General features: G+C 34.5%; 1 protein-coding gene and 1 long non-coding RNA gene across 3 annotated transcripts in view; both read left to right on the top strand.

Moving 5' to 3' along the window:
* Nucleotides 1–16,475, top strand: part of LOC137403662 (uncharacterized) — a 109,719-nt gene that overhangs the window by 9,460 nt on the left and 83,784 nt on the right. The gene's annotated exons all lie outside the window — the stretch shown is intronic.
* LOC137403665 (uncharacterized) lies at nucleotides 3,117–6,648 on the top strand. The gene is made up of 3 exons (XR_010979601.1): nucleotides 3,117–3,212; nucleotides 3,364–3,453; nucleotides 6,559–6,648. It is a non-coding gene; the product is annotated as an uncharacterized lncRNA (long non-coding RNA).

Genomic DNA, 16,475 nt, shown 5'->3' on the forward strand with positions numbered 1-16,475 from the left:
TATATAGTTTTCTGTTCAGGTAGTGGTTAGGTTTATTTGCATTATATATAGATCTAATTATATGTATATTAGATGGTACTGTTGTTCTTATATCTTCCACTTTCTATTCTTCTATGCTAGTGGGATATACTTTACTGCTTTCTCTGCTGGCTATGGTGTAGTCATTGTGGTATATAGACATACAAAAATAAGTAGATATTCAAACTTTTTACACTACTGTAGGTATATATATATCTATATATATATATATATATATATATATATATATATATATATAAATTGTTTCCTCACCTCGGATACCCTGTATGGGTGGTAAATTCTGCTCTAACTCGGGTCTCCTACCAGAGACCTGGGAGTTTGAGCACTCGCCTCAAGATCTTAGCTGTTCCCAATAGCGCACCTTTCTGCAACTCACCTGAGTTGATTGTTGTTGGTATTTGGGCAAGCCACATTTTATGTGCCGGTGTTATTGCGCCCAGTGCCCCAATGACTACTGGGATTACAGTTGTTCTTACATTCCAGCATTTTTCAATTTCTTCTCCAAGAGGGAGATATTTCTCTACCTTTTCTTTTTCTTTGCTGGCTATATTGTAGTCATTGGGTACTGCTATATCTATTATAGTAGCCCTCTTGTTCTCTTTGTCTACCACCACTATATCTGGTTGGTTTGCTAGAACATGCTTGTCAGTTCGGATGTAGAAGTCCCAGAGGATCTTAGCGCGGTCATTTTCATTGACCTTACCAGGAGCTTCCCACCAGTGTTGTGGTTTATTAAGGCCATACTCATCACATAGACTTCTATACACAACACCTGCGACATGATTATGCCGCTCAGTGTATGCGTTCCCTGCTAGCTGCTTGCATCCACTGATGATGTGTTGGATGGTCTCAGGTGCATCTTTGCACAGTCTGCATCTAGGATCGTCTCTAGTGTGATAGATTTTCGTTTGGAGTTGCCTTGTTGGGAGCACTTGCTCCTGGGCTGCCATGATTAGCGAATCTGTACTGGCCGTTAGGTTTCCTTTGTTCAGCCACATGTATGTCTGGTGAAGATCGCCAACCTTAGATATTTGTTGGTGGTAAGCACCATGAAGAGGTTTCGTGTGCCAGTCAGTTTCCTCATCATCAGGATGTAGGTCCGTTGTAAGAGCAGCCGATTGATATTCAGCAAGCAACTTATCTGAGATGGCCATGGAGGCTGCATATGCTTTGATGCTTTGCTCCTCCTCTTTCACTGTCTGATGTACACTTTTGAGTCCCCTACCGCCATCTTTCCTATCAAGATACAATCTAGTAGTATCAGATTTTGGGTGGAGTGCTCTATGCATATATATATATACATACATTTATATATACACCTTTGTATATATGCATTTATATATATATATATATATATATATATCTATGTACATATATATATATTTATTTACATATAAATAATATATACAAACATCCCAGTATCTATATTTGTATATATTTTTTTATGAATACATATTTATATGTATCAATTTATATATATTTATGTATATATATATATATTTATATATATTCATTTATATAAATCAGTATATATTTATGATTTTTATATCTTCATACTCTTATCAATATATATATATATCTATAAATGTATATTTTTCTTTGCTGAATGCCCGACATTGCCTGAGTAATACAAAAGTCTTTGGACAGAAAATTAACTCTTATTTGACATATACAACATTTGCAATTCTAACTTTTAAACTCCATATCAGGGCAAAAGGTGTTTTTGTGCAGTTCAAATGAATTAAGACTGAAAAAATTTTTTAGAGTTGTATACCCATGTATCTTCCTCCTGCACAATAGACAGTATTAACACTTATTATAGTACATTTTGAAATGACTTAGGCTATTTGCTTATTGAGTTTTTTTCTGAACTAAATTTCTATCATGCCACCACTGTTCGGGTATTGTATTTCGTGTGTACATAATTCAGACACCCCTTTATCACTACTCGTGTCTGTATAAGTTGGTGAGTTATTGCGGCAGAATGTAGTTCTGTCATGACCAATTTTATTAGTGTTCAAAAAACCCTATCAAAATTATGACAGACCGAGCTGTCTGGTTGAGGTATTAGGCAGATTTTTTCCTGATGAACTAGTAAAAAAAAAGATTTTTCTTGTTAAGGTACTCTGAATCATAAAGAAAATTATTTTTATTACTCTAATAACTTTAACCGCATAATGAGGTAAGGTGCTACTTATTTGAATTTTTTCTGTCAACTATCCTGGTTGTGTAGAGCTCTCTAGTTTATATACACAGTGAATTAAAAATAGCTACTAATGAATTAATGCGCTTGACAAGAGAAGAAGACTTTCAGTAAAACCTGATGTAAGCTCCAGCCAATCGGATGAGATTTCAAGAAGCATAATAAGCATAAATCATTATCCAGTATTAACACGTCATTTATAGTAGAGCCAATGTGGTTGAGTCTTCCAGGAGTATAAAATTGTAGGTCATCTGATCACTAGTCAGTTTTGTGGTAAACAGCCTGCAGAATAGATGATGAGAAAAGCTTAGTGAGTATTCATATACTATTTTATTGGCAATAATTTTATTACAAACAGAAATGTTTCCAAATTAGTTTGCAGAGCAATCAAAAAAGTGCAACAGCTAACCAATCAAATAAATGGTTCATCACATCAGAAATATTCAGTGCAAAGCCTCGAATTTTAGCCTTCAACAGTAAACCTTGTGTTACATGCTGTTTGCGTATTGTTTAAATAAAAATAATGAAGTTGTTATGATATAGTATCATGCTTGTGAATACGTGTTCAGAGGTTTCTTTTCAACAAACTTTTTTATGTAATATGAAAAATAGATTTATAAGGGAAAACTAATGAAGCCAACAGTATTCTTCAAAAATTTAGTAAATAAATTCAAAAACTTTAAATGTATTTATTTGTTTCCTTGTCACAAAAAAATTTTTAAGTAGAATAATGGTATCGATTTGTGAGCTGAAGAAATAAGCACATGCATATTGTCTTTAGATGATGCCACAGAGGAGCAAGTTTTCCTTCCAAGGTTGGGCTTTGATAGTACTAAGTTTTCTACTAGTTGGCACAGTGGGTGGTCTGATCTACTTATCTATTCATGGCCATGCCAGTTGCCAGCCTCAGCAAAAGGCTAAAACTGTAGACATAGAAGCTGAGGTGACAGTAACTTCTGGAAGCAATGAGGTAAACAATACTTTAAAGATGTACAATATGACTTCACAATTTCAGTATTTCACACCAAAACCAAGCATAGATTAAGTTATATGTTGTAACAACTATCTAGAGGGCAAATGCTTCTAAATCTTTATTCTAAATGAAGTGTTATTTTTGTCAGAAAGAAGAACACATCAGTTACGACCAGAACTCAAGAGTTGCTTACTACAAGGGAGCTGATGGCTCTTTCGAAGTTGATGACTTTAACAAGGTAAGTTTTTAATTAAGCCCAATCATTTGATATATATTGATATGTAACTTTATTGACAGTAATTTCACTTTAAATAGAAATGTTCTTCAGGTTATGCTATAAAACAATTATACATGTAAAACAAAAAGGCAATAGTTAGCCACTAAAATCAAATAAATGATTTAACATAAAAATTATAGTGTTTAAAATACTTTTCTCTGCTAAAAGAACAGATGTTAGGTGGAAAAATGTGATAGGAGCTAGCAATGATATTTCCAAAATAGTTGCTATGCAACTTGTTCATTAAATTATTTTATTAAAATAAAGGGTGCTTTAAGTTAAAAAAGTGGTTTAAGACAATACACAAAAACTAAGAACTTTGATAAAAAGGTGTGATTATCTGGACTAAAAGATTTTGATGTCATTGCAGAATTTAATTGCGAACCAAATATTATCCTCTCATTTCATGCGCTTTATGTAAATAATTTTTTTTAAATAGTTTTTAAAAATAAATAAATAATTTTTTTAAATTAGTTTATGTTTTAAATTTTCATCTGGGTAATAAAAAGATATTTTCTTTCAACATGGTGTTAACAGTGTTAACACTGTTAACACGGTGTTAACAGTGTTAACGTATCATGCTAACAGCACTAAAGATGGCAATCATCAGCATTCAAAATGAAAGGCAGTAAAAGCAGCCTAGACACTTCATGCAATCTAACACAGAGTTAATTGTTGTGTTGTCTTTAGTTTGATATTTATGTTCTGCAATACACTTCTTTGTGTCTGAAAATACATAAATAGTCATGCGAAAAGTATAAATTTGATTGGCTCTTTTAAACATGTTATTATTAATGTCATTAACATAATTTTTGTTATTATTATATTATTATAGCATGTAGTTATTGTAATAATTATCATCATTACTTATCTCCCTTTTGTCAAAGGTCAGTGCAATAATGTAGGTTTTTTGTGAAGATAACAAAGTTGTTTAACAAAGCAGCGTAACAAATACCGTACAGGATGAATTTATTCGCGGAGTTATATTTCGCGAAAATTGTCTTTTAATGCATATTCGCGGATGAATTTATTCGCGGCTAAAAACTGCCACTCTCTAGGAAAAGTTAACTCTATTACGTTTAGCAATGGAGTTAACCTTACGCATGCGCGGCTACGCGCATTGCGCGTTTTGTTTTCTATTTAGCTTACAACTACGGGTGGATCAGGCTGAGCTATAAATTCTTTGTTGCGTTCAGAGGTTTTCACGAATATTCATAGATTTGGAGGCCTTTGATGAACCAACAATTTGTGGTAAGTAATGAGTTTTTTCTCAAAACCATTTACTTAATTGGCTGAATTTTACTTTGGTTCTTCGGTATAACGCAATATTTATTTTTTCCATCCTTACCGCTTCATTATTTGTTTTAGTGTGAGAGAGATATTTTTCATCATACACGCGAGCACATTGACTGCAAGGGTGGTATATGTCATTCTATAAAGATTACCAATTATTCAGGGAGGTCTGGAAATTGAGGTAGAAGTGACTGCAGCTACTTACGAAGAGAATATATCTGTTTAAAAAAGGAACAAAAACGCCTTTACGAGCACGAATCTTTGGCTAACCGGCAGAACTTTGCAATAGTAAGCCATGAGAAGAGTTCTGATGATAACTTCCTTACCAGCCATGTAGTAGCGAGAGAATCGCCTTTAACATCTACTCAAGACAGTGACAGCGATATAGAGCTGCTATTACCACAATAACTAATCAGAGAGCACCATTACACACTAGTATTCACTTATCAAGAGTATCAGTTTAATTTGATTGCTTTAGACAACCGCCATATAGACTAAACTGTTCATATTTACTCCATTCATCGTTTGTAAAATTGTATTTGTTTTTGAAACATTGTATTTGTACACTCAAGTTTGTAATAAATTATAATATATCTATACATGAAATAAAATATATAATTTTATCATGTTTGCTGCAGCGATATCAAGGACTTGTTGTCGATGAAGGGGTTGACTGGTTGCTTTTCTGCCTGGTTGCTTTGCTTCTAGGTTGACTGGTTGCTTCTCTGCCAATATTTCTGCCACGGTGAATATCACTACTTGTCTTTAGTTTTCGTAATCGGAGTAGGTTGTTTCATTCTCAATCTGCAGCAAACACAAAAAAGAAAAAAATATTAATAAGTGTTAAGAAAGTACAAAAACAATACCTGAAGTATTTAATGAAAGCGATCGGTTTTTAAACAAACGAATTAACTAATGCAGTTGATTATAGAAAAAACGTATCTGCATTGCAAAACAAATACATACCATAATGTCCAGATCATAATTGTCTTCAACTTCGGTAATAGAGATTGATGGAGTTGATTTCAATGTAAAAAGACTGGGAGAGATTTTTTGCGATGACGAAGCCATGCCGAATAACTTGTGAAAACCTTGAATAATTTTGTAAAGTTTGATGCAATGGCAATAAAACTCGAAGCCCAGCGATGATTTTAAAGAAGTTTTGGAACTCGGCTACGTTTAGTACTTCTGCCTAGTGGCTATTTTTGCGATGACGCCATTCTGCATATCTTGTGACAACCTTGAATAATTTTGTAAAGAAATGTGATGCATTTGCAATGGTGTTAGCTCAAAGCCCAGGCAATGATTTTAAGAATGTTTTGAAACTCAACTACGTTTAGTATTTATATTAAAAACCAACCTAGCGGCTAGTTTTTAATTTGATGCAGTAGTTATTCTCCCTTGTGATTAAAAATAGAACTAATTATTCACGGAATTTTATAATTCGCGGAGTTGTCTGTTCGCGAAATCGCGAATTTTTATGACCAACGAATATTTTCATCCTGTACGGCATCAGGCTTCAAGTAGAAAAACCATAGATTTTAGTATGACTGAAGATAAATGATATCATAAATAATAGGAAAATTATATTATATAGTTTCAAAAATCAGGAATTATATAGTTGAGTGTGTCTCAATGTAATATTCTAAGCAAAGAGTGACTAGTTTTAATATAATAACAATAGTAATGATTAAACAAGCCATTGACTATAAACTACACCGGCTTCTCATACACTTCTTTCAACACGTATTAAGTATTCAGTCTCTTTTACAGGGAATTCATATCATCAGGGCACCAGGGAACAAGGTTTGTTACGTGATTCCTGTAGGAGCCAATTCAAACTCTTATCAAGGGTTTGAGTCTTTCCTCTATAATTCCAACCATGGAGCAGTTCAGGTTAATGGCTCAGTAGAAACCAATGCTGAAATTTTACCTGGAAACATTGAGGACACCAGTTTCATACCTGATGGAGCCCATGAAGAGTGTACCAATGGCTACCGGTGGATGGCCATAACAAGTTCTGCATCAGCTGGTAAGTAACTTGTGTTCGTGCCTTTTGGGTAATGACTACTCTCACCTGTATTGTATTTTCAGCCTTATATTACACTTTTGTCTCATTCATTACTTTTTAATGACTTAACTCGGTTCTACCTTTTCATAATCAATTATATAGTTATGCAGCTTAAACTCTTCCAATAACAATACAATCAGCTAGTTTTTTTAATACTTAAAATCATGATTTTAGTTTTTACATTCTATTTTAGATTTCTATTCAGTTTGCATCACTATTTAGGAGTTAAATCTTTTTGCAGATAATGGCAAGGTTAAGAGGAATGCATATGGAGGTGTACAACCATGCACATACTGTTATAATTTTTACGTACAAGACGGCTTCTACGAAACCTGCATTACGCTCAACGAGTTTGCTTTTTGTCATGTTGTTTACCCAAAAGGTGAACGACCCGAATGTCCATGTATAGTTTAGTTGAAGCGCCATTGTCAACTTGCAGAGTCAGCAAATTGTCATTCATTGTCCAGAAATCAACTTCCTTAATGAAAGCAAAGAATAAATAAAAGTGTGTCAAGAAAACATTGTAATCTGCAATCATTAATACTGCAAAACAACTATTTTGTGCAGACAGCTGTGTTCACCTTATAATAAGCCATGCTACATGACTGCACATTGTACAGTCATGTACATGATTTTACATTGTACAGTTATGTTCATGACTGTGTTACCACGTGCATTAACATGCACATCTTTATACATGCACATATATGTACATGCACATTTATGTACATGCACCTCTATGTACATGTGTGTACGTATACATGGACTTTGGTTAAGAGGATCTCGTGACTGGATGCCAAACGTTTTCTATGAACATCGAATATGTAATCTCACGGGAGTCAAAGATTTGAAAGCACTCTTACTGAACATCCAGTTGGGCATCAGTATAACTATCATCAAATATAACTATCAATATAATATCATCAACATTCTAAAATCAAAATGGGCTTCAAAAATAGTAAAGTTTGCAAGGTTCACAGCAAAGTCCAATATGACGTGAACATGTAGATGTTTACGCCATGCTGCAAGTGTAAACACTTGCAGCATGGCGTAAGCGTGTAGATATTCAGGCTGAAAGAAACCATCTCGAAGAGTATAGCCAGCTCCAAAATTGCTGCAGCTTTGGGCAAGCCACTGAACTTGGTGCAAGTCAATTGGTTTGGCATATAAGAAAAAACTTTCAGCAGCCTTCCTGGAGTGAGTCACAATTTGCCTCACCTGATGTCTAAGGTTTGCAAGCTGCCAGCGGAAATAAATTGGGGTTATGAAGCAAAACTACATTGGAAAAGATGAATGCCTTGAGAATAGCTAGTTTATTGTACATGAAAAATTCTAATTGCTAAAAGCTATTTATGGGTAACATATAGTTGATGATAAATTTCTTTAAAATTAAAAAAAATACCACTGTTTTTGACCTTCAATATAGGCCTGCTACAATTTACAAGTGTCTCTAGTTCTTTGACGCAAATGGAGAAGTTCTCCTTCCAGTGTGTGGCTTTAGCTTTTTTTAAGCTTTCTACTACTAGGTGGCATGGTGGGTGGTCTGAGCTACACGAATACAGATTAGATCACCTACATTAACGTATATATCCATAAATGGCCAAATAGTTTATGGTGAGTTTACACTGGCCGATTTTGTCACCGATTTTGTCGTGCACAGACAAATTTGATGAATCGGTGTCAATAGGTGTGAACAGAAAGATAGGTGTCGGCACTGATCTGAAAGTCGATGAAACCCAGCAGTGCCCGATTGCACCAACAAATCGGACGCTCAGCCAATCAGAAGCTAGGAGCCTCTGAATAAATGAGCATAGGCTTTAATGACAGTGCTAAGTTTATGAAACGAAAGGGCTAGGTTTAATGAGAGGCTAGAAGACTGTCATTAAACTTTCCCTCATGCTCTTTCTGATAGTGAACCAGCATGGCTAGCAACGATGTGAACGCGGAGTATTAAAAAATCAAGTTAGTTCTTTAATTTAAATTAATTAAAAGTGAATAGCCAGTTGTACGACTACTACTAGTACTACTACTAGTACTACTGCAAAGGAATTTGCCGGCCCTTACTTGGCACGATCTAGATTATTTCATACAGAAATAAATTGCGTGTGATTTCATTCAATGTTCTATTAGCGAAGGAAATTTCCTAGCCGAGGAGCGTACGGCCATTTGCTCTGTCTACTAAGTGAGCGTTGCTCCTTTATATACAATAAAATTGCCAGTTCCAGCTAACGGGACCGAGTAGGAACACCGGCTAACAATGTTTAAATGGCCAATAATTAGGCCCGCTAATGCGTTGTTATGACAACATAAACGACGACAATTGATAACATAACGAGTAACAAGGCTATAATAAAAAGAACAACACTCATAATAAAATATTTACAGACATATAAAATATATACAAGCTTATAATTACAAGAAGTGTAAAGTATTGGCCCGGCGCCCACCACACTACTACTACCATTAATATAAATTCACCATTCAATCTTCTTCATTATTCATTTTATTTATTATAATTACTCAGACGAAAGAACTGTACGTACAGTTCTTTGCTCGGACTTTTATTGCCTCATCATTCATTCATTGCTTGGCATTCAGTAGTTGCTTCTAGCGGTAGTAGTAGGAGCAGTAGTAGTAGTAGTGTAGTACTGAAGTAAAATCAGGGCAACCCCCAAACCAGGCCTAGCAGGAGCTGAGGCTTGAATATGGTAGCTTAGCCTCCGTCAGTTTAACTATATTACTGGCACTACCAGCGTAAAAGCCGTCGATACCGACTCGCTATCACACAGCCGATAGCAGACTGTGGATATTACAACGCAACCCCTAAAAAGAGCCTTTAAATCTGACTCTATATATTACAGCCGATAGCAGACTGTAGATATATCAGCGCAACTCAAACAAAAGCCGATAATACAGACTCTATATACTATAGCCGATAACAGACTATGTATATACCAGTGCACATTCAGAAAAGAGCCGATAATACAGACTCTATATAGCACAGCCGATAGCAGACTGTATATATTCCAGCGCAACTCTAACAAGAGCCGATTAAACAGACTCTATATACTATAGCCGATAGCAGACTATGTATATACCAGCGCAAATCCAGTAAAAGAGCCGATAATACAGACTCTATATAGTACAGCCGATAGCATACTGTATATATACCAGTGCAACTCCAACAAGAGCCAATAATTCAGACTCTATATACTATAGCCAATAACAGATTATGTATATACCAGCGCACATCCAACAAGAGCCGATTAAACAGACTCTATATACTATAGCCGAAAGCAGACTATGTATATACCAGCGCAAATCCAGTAAAAGAGCCGATAATACAGACTCTATATAGTACAGCAGATAGCAGACTGTATATATACCAGCGCAACTCCAACAAGAGCCGATAATACAGACTCTATATACTATAGCTGATAACAGTATATGTATATACCAGCGCCACTATTAAGCCAAGCTGTCTAAGATATAAAAGAAGGTGTGCTGTATTTAAATAATTTTATTATAATGTTGTAGTATGCCACACCAAGCTAGCCAAATTTACACTGCTCTTCAAATGCACCAGCAACTGTTTATATAAGCTAGCAGATCCAAACACAGCATATCATTGGTGGATACAGGCAGTTGAAATTGTAGGCCAAAAAAGCAGCAAATTTTTACAAGAACAATTGCTATTACACGTAAATACAAGACATAAAAATCCGGCAACATTTTTGTAATGCCTTAGTTAATAGAGAAAAAGAGATAGTACTACAACAAACGATCAACAAATTTTCTTTCTCTACTTTTAGGTAATTTTCTGCTTGGGAGTCGAAGAAAGCGGTTGCCTTATAATCCATGTAGCGGGCGTAGTCAAGCCTGTTCTCATCCTAGCGAGCGCTTTGGGCGCTGGTAACCGTTCGCTTACGTCACAATCTAAATTATTCAATTATATATATAAGCCCAGGTTAATCACTGTTAGGCACCATCCAACATGGCACTCAATTGCAAGCATTGTGACTTCTCTACCGACAAGCCACGCGTACTCCGGCGGCATGAACGCATGCATGTACATAGGTGCGCTTTGTGTGACTGTTATTTTGACCAACGTGAGAAGTTAGCTGCACATAAAGACTCCTTCACTCGGAGGTCTGTTGGCACCCAAACCGAAGGGAGGGAGAGCTGGGCTCTGCGCCCCCACAAACGGCGACCCGAGCTTCGCCCAGTGCAAGCCTACAGACCTCACTCCAGGGAGTCCAAAAGACTTAGACGGCGACCGTCACGGGACCAGGCTCCTACACCTCGCTGATCTGTGGAGTCCGTTGTGACTCGCCCCAAAATGCCACCTCCGGAGGCTTCCCCCTGCTTCAGTGACACGGATCCTCTAGGGCTGGTGGACTCGCCAGTGCACATAGCACTATAACCTGTGCTCGCACCCCTTCGGCCCTTTTCAGGGCCACCACTATCTGATAACGAGTTTTCTTTCGCTTTAGTGGCGGAAAGCCTTGTTCGTAATTTTCTTGCCAATTTACTACATCGGCAGCACCACCGACTAAATTTACTACAGTACTAGTATATAATTTTCCACATCAAGCGCGTTGATTTTTATGTGTACTCGTCTTCGCGTGGTCGGGTGAAGGTCAGAATGGCGAAGCGCTGTGATTGGCTGTTGGTACCGACAAAAATCGTTCGATTGTTGCATTGTAAAGGGGGAGTTATGGCGCCTTACAGTGCTTCGCGTTGCGCGTTCACAACTTGAGTTGTACAACTCGAGTGCACAACTCGAGTTGTATAACTTGAGTTGCCGTGTTGTCCAACTTGAGTTGCCGAATTGTACAACTCGGCCTGGGTTTATGATTACCTCGAGCTGTGTTATACGCAAAACTAACATGGGTTTGTAAAAAAGCAAAGTGAGTAATTGGGGTGTGTCATTTACAGAACATTTACAGAAATTTAATAATAATAGTTTAAATATATAGACACATTTAAATTATATATATTGGCGATGTTTGCACATATTTATTTCTATAAATATAACGAGACCAAACAATTGTAGAATGTAAAAAGCAAACTAAAAAACAATCTATGTGGGAGGTAGGCCACTTCTTTTTCAAATGAAAAAAGAGTTATCTCTCTAGAACCTGACAAAAAACTGATGAACACTGAAAATGAACATAGAAAATATTTCAACGGCGTTTAATGATCCATAAAATAAATTCCATATATAGAAAATATAGCTAGAGAAAATGAAATGATGAGATGTTCTCAAGCCGAATTGTTGTACTCGAGTTGCTGTTAAAAGAACTCGGCCTGGATTTTTGATGAACTCGAATTGTGTAACTCGAGTTGTACAACTCGAGTTATTTTTTCAAACTCGAGTTGGTAAATATAACTCGAGTTGTACAACTCGAGTTGCAAACTCGGCGCAGTATAATTCGCTATTAGCTCTAGTTTTACAGTACATACATAGTTTAATTTTTATTAGCTAACGAGTGCCTATTGATATACCATTGTTAATATAACCCGATCTACGGTTATGCTACCGTAATACCAATATATTGCACCTTACTTTTGAAAAGACGCGTTACGTGTTCACAACTGGAGTTGTGCAACTCAAGTTGTGCAACTCGAGTTGTGAACGCGCAACGCGAGGCACTGTAAGGAAGAACACATTAGTTACGACCAAAACTGCAGAGTTGCTTTCTACAAGGGAGCTGATGGCTCTTTCGAAGTTGATGACTTTAACAAGGTAAGTTTTTAATTAATATCAATCATTTGATATTTATTGATATGTAATTTTCTTGGCAGTAATTTCACTTCAATTAGAAATGTTTTACATATTAGGTAGAAAAGTGTTAAAGCAGATAGCAATGATATTTTCAAAATAGTTGCTAGATGTTGTATGCAACTTGTTCACATCATGTAAGTTGAAATGATTTGAAAACCTGTTACTGTCCTGCTAAAAATGAGGACACAAACCATGAAAGATCATGAGACCTATAAAACATTTATTTTATTCAAGGATTGTTATTTAAGCGTTTTTCATAAAATATAATAATATGTATTATATATAATATGTATTGTATTTATTATAACATCTTATTAAATATAGGATGTAATATTATATACTATGATATATTATATAGTATATCATATTATATAATATCCTATACATTATTAAAATATAGGATTTGTGTTATAATTATATATATTACATAATTTACATATTTTATTAAAATCTTTTGTTTTATATTTTGTTTTATCTTATATTTCATTAAAGTTTAAGATGCTTTAAATTAAAGATTAGTTTAAAAAAAATACACAAAAGCTAAGAACCTTGATAAAAGGTGTGATTATTTTGACTAAAAGATTTTGATGTCATTGCAAGATTTAATTGTGAGCCAAATATTATTCTTTCATGTCATATGTTTTGTGTAAATAGTTTTTTTTAATTTATTTATGTTTCAGCATTTTATCTACGCTATAAAAGTATATTTTCTTTCAACATGGTAGCCATGTACTGTCACAGTGTTAACAGTGTTAACATATCGTGTTAACAGCACAATAGATGGCAATCACCAACATTCAAAGGAAAATTCAATAATAGCAGCCTACACACTTCATGCAATCAAATACAGAGTTAATTGTTGTGTTGTCTTTAGTTTGATATTTATGTTATTCAATAAGCTTATTTGTGTCTGAAAGTACAAAAAGTGTCATGTGAATAGTAAAAACCTGATGAACTCTTTTAAACATGTTATAATTAATATCATTATTATAATTGTTGTTATTATTACGTTATTACAGCATGTAGTTATTGTAATAATTATTATCATTACTTATCTCACTGTTGTCAAAAGTCAGTGCAATAATGTAGGTATTTTTATAAAGATAACAAAGTTGTTTAACAAAGTAGGGTTTAACTGGCAGGGTCTAATATTTAACAACATTTTACTTTATCTCATCATATACTGCAACACTTGACTATGTCTCATCATATACTGTAACACTTGGCCATATCTCATCATATACTGTAACACTTGACTATATCTCATCATATTCTGTAACACTTGACTTTATCTCACCACATACTGCAACACTTGACTTTATCTTATCATATATACTGTAACACTGACTTTATTTCATTACATAATGTAACACTTGACATTATCTCGTCATATACTGTAACACTTGACTATACCTCATCATATACTGTAACACTTGACTTCATCTCATCATATACTGCAGTAGAACTTGTCTATGTCTTGTCCTGTACTGTAACACTTGAATATATCTCATCATATACTGTAACACTTGGCTTTATCTCATCATAGAATGTACCACTTGGCTTTATTTCATCATATACTGTAACACTTGAGTATGTCTCGTCATATACTGTAACACTTGACTATAACTCATCATATACTGTAACACTTGACTACGTCTCATCATATACTGTACACTTGACTTGATCTCATCATAAACTGAAACACTTAACTATGTCTCATCATATACTGTACACTTGACTTGATCTCATCATAAACTGAAACAATTAACTATGTCTCATCATATACTGTAACACTTGAGATTATCTCATCATATACTGTGACATTTAACTACACCTTATCATATACTGTAACATTTGACTATATTTTATCATATACTGTAACACTTGCCTATGCACATTTATGTACATGCACATCCAGGTACATGCACATATATGTACATATGTATGTACGTATGTACGTATGTACGTATGTACGTATGTATGTATGTATGTATGTACGTATGTACGTATGTACGTATGTACGTATGTACGTATGTATGTATGTACATATGTACGTATGTATGTATGTACGTACGTACGTATGTACGTACGTATGTACGTACGTATGTACGTACGTATGTACGTACGTATGTACGTACGTATGTACGTACGTATGTACGTACGTATGTACGTACGTATGTACGTATGTATGTACGTACGTATGTACGTACGTATGTACGTACGTATGTACGTACGTATGTACGTACGTATGTACGTACGTATGTATGTACGTATGTATGTACGTATGTATGTTTGTATGAATGTACGTATGTATGTACGTATGTATGTACGTATGTATGTACGTATGTATGTACGTACGTATGTACGTATGTACGTATGTACATACGTATGTACGTATGTACGTATGTACATACGTATGTACGTATGTACGTATGTACGTATGTACATACGTATGTACGTATGTACGTATGTATGTACGTATGTATGTACGTATGTATGTACGTACGTATGTACGTACGCATGTATGTACGTATGTACGTACGTATGTACATACGTATGTACGGACGTATGTATGTACGTATGTACATACGTATGTACGTATGTATGTACGTACGTATGTGCATACGTATGTAAGTACGTATGTATAAGATTAAACTCGATAAAACTTGATTGAACATAAAAAGCTCAGATTAAGTGAAAGTGTGATTATGACATCTATAGTTGCAAGAGACTGACAGAATAGAGAGGCTAGTACTTGTAATTCTTGTAATACTGCGACTTGAACATAATAACAGATATTAACTAAAGCAATGATAACAATTAGGGACGTCATTTTGTATGACAAAGTTTATAGTTTTCTGTTCAGGTGGTGGGTAGGTTTACTTGTATTATCTATAGATAAAATTATATGTACGTTAGATGGTAATGTTGTTCTTATATCGTCCACTTTCTATTCTTTTCTATCTATTCTTTTTAATAGTGGGGTATACTTTACTGCTTTTTCCTATTCCTTGCTGGTTATGGTGTAGTCATTTTGGTATATAGACATACAAAATTAAGTAGATATTCAAACTTTTTTTTACTAATGTATGTCTATATATATGTATATATATATATATATATATATATATATATATACCCATATTTCCGAGTTAGGAGTTGAATAAATATATACCAGTTAGGAGGTTTCGGAATATAAGGGATTAGGAGTTAACGCAAATATATATGGGTAAGCCTCCTATATGGTCTAATTTATCTACATTGTAGATATATATATATATTTATTCACCTCCTAATTATTATATATTTTTATGGAAATTTTAGGAGAATATGGTATCATACAATATATATTCATCGCCTTATCATACTTTGTATATATGCATACTAGAAAAACTGTCAAAACTTGGAGAATGTCTAGATGGTTGTTGTAAATTACATATCAATTTGAAGGTAAAATAATTCATAACTCAATGAGTAAGCAAAAATAATGATTACCAGTTATCAGATTGCTACAAATTACACATAAATTAGAATGTTACCATTGTAACTTATGTAATAGTTAGAATGGATACATTACATAGCATGGCATAGCTTACATACCCTTTGGTAAGATGCCATAACTTATATCATTAAGGAGTTTGCTATAACTTGTTTCTTTTAGAGGCTGCTCTGATTTACATATAATAAAGTATGTTGTTATAACTTATAGATCACTTGAGAAATTGCTATAATTTGAATTTCACATAGTTGGTAGCAATTATCTATATATCAGTGAGGAGGCTGCTATAAGTTATATATTATTTAGGAGGCTGCTGCTATTTATAAATTGTT

This window comes from Watersipora subatra, chromosome 9 (assembly GCF_963576615.1).
Source record: "Watersipora subatra chromosome 9, tzWatSuba1.1, whole genome shotgun sequence".
NCBI lineage: Eukaryota > Metazoa > Bryozoa > Gymnolaemata > Cheilostomatida > Watersiporidae > Watersipora > Watersipora subatra.